This window comes from Sycon ciliatum, chromosome 13 (genome assembly GCF_964019385.1).
Source record: "Sycon ciliatum chromosome 13, ocSycCili1.1, whole genome shotgun sequence".
NCBI classification, from domain to species: Eukaryota; Metazoa; Porifera; class Calcarea; order Leucosolenida; family Sycettidae; genus Sycon; species Sycon ciliatum.
This window is the reverse complement of record NC_088655.1, coordinates 5,158,744-5,164,949: the sequence shown is the minus strand read 5'-3', so window position 1 is coordinate 5,164,949 and position 6,206 is coordinate 5,158,744. Positions and strand designations below refer to the sequence as shown.

The 6,206-nt window shown below is 47.0% G+C and overlaps 1 long non-coding RNA gene across 1 annotated transcript; it reads left to right on the top strand.

Moving 5' to 3' along the window:
* Positions 1-203: 203 nt before the first annotated feature.
* Positions 204-5,993, top strand: LOC135830000 (uncharacterized). Its single transcript, XR_010555967.1, has 2 exons — positions 204-4,079; positions 4,565-5,993. It is a non-coding gene; the product is annotated as an uncharacterized LOC135830000 (long non-coding RNA).
* Positions 5,994-6,206: the final 213 nt, after the last annotated feature.

Genomic DNA, 6,206 nt, shown 5'->3' with positions numbered 1-6,206 from the left:
TCTACTAGTACGTCGTGTTGATGTACACGAGTAGCACTGTACTTTTGTAGTGTGGAGCAGGCAGTAGAATCTGATGTCATGTTGTACAGTCATGTACATAATCTACGCGTAAATCTACAACTAACGTGTTACTTTTGCCAGATCAGACAGATGAATGAAGCCACAGAGCTCTGGCCGCTGGAGCGTGCAGCGAACGTGTAGAGAGGATCTTGGACTGCTGCACCGTCCGTGCTTCAGTTGAATGCGGAATCGTTTTTTGTTGCTCGTTGCCGTCTGTGGGTGTTCTGGGCGGATGAGTGTTCTGCTTGCGGCCCTTCATATTGTTATTTTCTGGAAGTTTGAGTGACGCTCCGTCGCAATCTGGTTGCGGAAGTGAAGCGCTTTCGTTCGTCAGGTGGCGTTTAGATTTGTGGGACTACCAATCGTCCGGGTCAACGTTACCAGAATAGCAGACGCCGGACAGGAACCACCCGGCCGTTATCGGGAGCAGGTGCTTCTCCCTGGCTTGAAGTCAGGTAAGGTTCTCCCATTCAGTCCCCAACATTTCACTGAATGTCTGCGCTGAGTTCTAGTAGTAGGGATATCACCGTATTTTTTTCTTTCGTAGTAAACCAAGAAAACTGTTTGTTTTCGGGAAGAACTATAGTACAGGAGATAGCACAGAAAATTTGGATGAAAAATCTTGAAGGATACCATAGATATGAGGCGTCAAAGTCATACGCCAACCTTCATCATGATGTATGCGGAATGCCATACTACTGTGGCACCAACAGGGTTTTCCGGAAAGCCTAGCAAATGCTTAGCAACATTACAATATTGTCAGAATGCTATGAAATCTGGCTTGTAGGTGCAATATAGGTGTAATATAGGTGCAATACAGGTTGGTTAGTCCTAATATTGACCAAAATATAATATTTCGGCAAGCGATGACCAATGAGAACGAGCGCGGCGACCGTAGCAACCACCATAGCAACAATGCTAAATCCATTGAACACGAGTCCCATTACTATGAAATTGAAGTGAGCACTGATGGCTATGGTTGTATTATACATGTACAAATAATAAATACAGCAGTTTGGTCTTCAGATGCCCAACTTTACTGCGGCTGTCACACAGTTGATCAATCATGTACATGTACATTTTACATGTAAAATGCACAATAGTGAAATATGCGTACAATCCAATCACTGACGCGATCCATGTCAGAGCACCACTCCATAGCAATTTCTTTCTGGTTTCAAGGCGACGAGTCGAATACAAAATCATAGCTCACTTTGTCGCAATAGCGAAAGTCTCCGTCAGGTGCAATCTTTCACTAGGGCCAACAAATCATCTGAAACACTCCTAGCGCTTGAACATATTGGGTCCAGAAATTCATTCCTTTTGGGCGACCAGGAGGTGAAAGTCTTGAAAGCGCGATGAAGAGCGATCCCCCAGCTCGAGAAGAAAGCACTATTCTACATAATTCGAGGTCGCTGAACACGATGGTGGGTGTTTCCTGGCCGTGTACTCCCTCCAAACGGATGAAAAATCCAATTGAAAACTACACTCCTCACAACAAAAAGCTCAAACTACAGTTGCCCAAGCAAGTGCGGCACCAAAACGAGCAGGAAGACCTCAGCTATCAAACGCACCAACTTTCAACTTTGAAAAGAAAGCAGGACAAAGCAATTCGACAAAAACTGCAGCGAAGTCCATGGTGCCACCGCTACCATGCTAATGTACGTGACCCGCGTGAAGGCTGTTTTCAGCTGATTTGTCACGTGACTGAACTCCCTACTAGTAGTACAGCAGCCCTAACCCATAACCATGGTAACGATTTATTGGAAAAGGTTTCTGCTGATGTACAGTACTCCGTGTCGTGTGCTCACATTTGTCCGCATGCTATTGTATTGTTCGTAGTGAAGCGCAGCAACGGCAACTTAAACGAGAAGGTATTTCGGCTGCTGCAATATCCCCTCACTCTCAATCCGTGTGCTTTACAAGCAGAGAAAATTAGTCGATGAATAATTTCGTCAAATTCCAAAGGAAGGACTTCTTCCAATCGGAAACGGTGACCATTCAGCAGAAAAACAAAATTTCACATGTACATGGTTATGGCTCATGAGTGCACAATTAGTTACAGGGCTGCCACACTTGGAGGGAGAAAATCTGACGGGGTGCCGGGGTGTCCCCCGCTTGGGGGCAGGGGGCACGGCCCTCTTGGTGAAAATATTTAGGAAAATGGCTTGCTGTTGGGGCCCCAGAACACATTTGTAACTGTGCAGCACACGTGCTACAACCATGTCAATTATGAATAAATGGCCAACTGGACTAAAAAGCGCTCAAAATATAATAATCGGTTGTCCCTCTTTGCGGAACAAAATCGGTCGCTTTGTCGGACAGGCGATCAAAAATCGGAGTAAGTGGCAGCCCTAAGTTATATTCATTGCCATTTTACGACTATTGTCTCCTCGTAGGTTATTGAAATACTTTGATCCGATCTCTTTGTCATTTTAGGGGGAAATCCCTATCTGTGTGCTCTTTGACCAACTGAGCACATGATAATGACGTTGTTGGCTGAGGTTTGAATCGCCTCGAAAAGAGCTTTCTGTGATAGAGGAGAGTGGAATGGCATTGATGGTGGAATTTACTCGCATATTTGGCTTGGGGTGGACTTTGCTGTAATCCCGCGCCTGATTTGTGGCAGCTAGTTGATGGAGTCTGGTATGCTGGCGTTGCTCTCACCCGGAGCTTTCCAAAGAGCCTAAGATTGTGGAAATGCAGTGAAAGAGGTCAAAGTTGTAGCCTGTTGAAGGTGTAAAGTGTGCAGAAAATATAAATTCTGTTTCATTCTGTGCTGGAAATCAGTACATAAAGGGATATTTATTTATTTTTGCTTCGTTTTGTTTCCCTACCATGGCTGGCTGCCGCCCCTCCCTCCATATTGGCCTATATTCTCTGGCCACGGGAAGGTGAATAAATAACTGATGCAACATGCATGGTGTGCGACAATACCATACCAGTAAAGAAGCTGGTCAAATAGTGAAATAGGGCTTTCAACGCAAGGATCATAACGTGAAGCAAGTTGGTAGGATGAGTATGTATGCGAAGTGTATGGAAGGAATGCATGCAAGGAGAAAGTTCATGTTCCAATACCACGTTATGTGTGCGAACAATTGGAAAAATGAAGAAAAAAACCCGATAAGCTAGCACCACAGCATAATAATAATTACTCCGTAAAATGTACCTGACCTGTCAGTGTGTGTTCAGGATCAAACCCCGTGTTATGTATGAAAAAATGACAAAAATGAAAATCTAGCACCATACACCCTAACTACTCGATTCAGCCTCTGGGAAATCCAGATAAATAATAATTGGTTTACAAATCAATTGGCTGGAAAGCCCAGTGCCCTCCCTATGCTTTGCTTTCACCTAGGCCATCATGCTTCTTACTTCAGTTTCCTAATCATCAATTTCTATAAAACTGATAGAAACGTCTTTTCAATATGATTATCAAGTACATCTTCATGTATGTTTTTTGCGAAGACGTTTCTATTAGTTGCACAGAAAAAGAGGATTTCTTATGGTATGCAAGCTCCACTGCACAGCACAGCACTCCACAGCAAACGCGACGCAGCTCACCAGATCAAGGTGTGGGTCCTCTTCCGGTGCCGAAAGGCGGGCTCACACCCCTACATAGCTACTTCCCATTGTCTAACCCCCACCAAAAAAACATTGTTGGGCTTGGTGTGGGCTGTGCAGTATTTCCGTTGGTACCTGCTTGGTAGAAAATTTGAATTTGTTATATGCACAGCGACCATTCTCTGGAACATTTGGCTAACTTTCAACATCCACCGGCGATTGTGGCTCGCTGGCTGGAATTTTTGTCTGAATGTGAGTTCACCATATTGTACAGGGCAGGTCGATCACACGCTAACGCTGGCAACATCCCCACACCCCTCATCCGCCGTTTCAACTGGCCGTGGTCAAGATGGGAAACGGAACAGGAGAAGGACCGAGATCTCGCCCAAGTAGTGTCCTGGCTAGGTATGGACTCTCCGCCTTGCCCGCAGGACATGATGGGTAGCAGTCCTGAGGTACGTATTTTGTGGAAAAATCATGAAATGCTGGTTCATCATGAGGGGGTGTTGTGCTGTCGTTGGGAGGATCCCTGCCCCAGTAAGCCATCTATCTTGCAGGTCGTAGTTCCCCGACATTTACGTTCTTTGGTTGTGCAAGAGTATCATGACCAGGGGGGGGGGGGGGGCATACGGGTTCTACACGCCTGCAGAAGAAACTGACGCAACAATTTCACTGGGTAGGCATGAAGAAAGATGTCTTAGATTCGGTTGCAAGTTGTTCTTCCTGTAGCCAGTCGAAACGTCCCGTAGGCAGAGGGTCTGGCGCTCCACCACAGTCTTCCTGGACGGGGTATCCTTTTGAGCGAGTAGCAATGGATTTGATCCCCAATTTACCGGAGACAGCGGAAGGGAACCGCCATATTTTGGTTGTAATGGACTATTGATTCTGATCGGTTGCATACCGATCAGGGCAAAAACTTTGATGGCCCTTTGTTTCGCAGTGTTTGCTTTCTGCTTGGCATAGATAAGACCAGGACAACTACGTACCATCCACAGAGTGACGGTCTGCTTGAAAGATTCAACCAGACGCTTGAGCGTGGCCTGGCGCACTATGTCTGCAGGAATCATCGCGATTGGGCCATCAAGTTGCCAGCCTTCTTGATGGGATACCGCTCGTTGCCGCAGACTAGTACCGGCTACAGTCCAAGCTATCTACTCTTTGGTCAAGAGTTATGCCTACCTCAAGACTTGGCATCTGGATTACCGCCAGGAGCAGCATCCGCAGTATCGTCACAGCCGGAATTTGTGAGTGCTCTCCGCCGACGCCTGGAGGACGCTCATGCACAGGTCCGGGAACACCTGGGCAACGTGCACCGTTATCAAGCGCATATCCGTGATCGCTACGCTAAGGCCTTGACGTTTGCAGCAGGTTACGCAGTGTGGCTTCTGGTGTCAACTATACCGACGGGTACAACCGCCAAGTTTGCTAGACTTTGGGACGGACCGTACCTAGTCGAGGAGAAGCTCTCAGCCGTCACCTACCGCATCAAACTATCTGAGCCCACGGCACGTCGGCTGATAGTGCATGTCAACCGGCTGAAAAGTTGCCATCATCGACCGAGTCGGCTGCAGGAGGTTCACGAGCAAGATGAGTCGGACCCACCGCAGCCCATGGCATCCACCCTGACTCCGTCCTACCAGCCTGATGCCACTGATACCGCCGCCCGAGACGAGGGGGACACCGCTCGGGTATTTGGCAGTGCTCCGCCAGTTGGCGTGATGGAAAGGCGAACTCCGCGTTCCCGCCATCCGCCCCAGCTGTTTGGGAGTCCTGTGTGGCACGAGTAAGTGACTTCAGTGGTATTGACTGGATTTGTGGTGTTCGATATTACAGTTAGTCTTTGAACAGATTTTGATAAGAACTCCAATTTGACCTGCACTCGTTTAGTTTAATTGTTAGCCATAATCTTAGTCTAATTTATAACGTTACTTATAACACGAGGACGTGTTCTTTTCCGTGTAAGCGGGGGGATATGTCGTATCCATACTATTGACACGTGCCTTGTAGGCCTCTACGTGACAAGTCTGCCTTATTTAGGTGTCTAATTATTTATCTATCTCCCATAAACATAATCGTCTTTATTTTATGTCTTCACGCAAGGCCTGGGGCCTTCCTTATTTGGTATACGCTGTTATTTCCCCACCTAGCTCCCGCTCTTTATGCAACAGTTTGTACACATATTTACTACGGTTTGATACGCTATTGCATGCGGGACCAGCAATCTGGTGGCCATGGACTTCCATGGCCGCAGTTGGATAGTATTGCCATCACCTTCCTTTTCTCTCTATCTGTCTTGCCTTGTGCTCTTCATTATCTTCTCTTGAACTAAGTTACATGTACCCTGCTGTGAAGATGTGAGTAAACCTGAACGCTGCTCTGAGTGTACGTGTTTGTATAATTATGCCTGAGTGTGTGTGTGTGTAAGTATGTCTAGGTATATGTGTGTGCGTGCGTAAGAGTAATTCTGTTGGTGGGACTATCTCCAAGTGGCCACCACTGCACGGCCTTGTAATGTGAAGGTTTATTAGTAAGTTAGTTCATGTCGAAACGCAGCCGTGGGGGCCAACCCCGGGGGGGGGGGG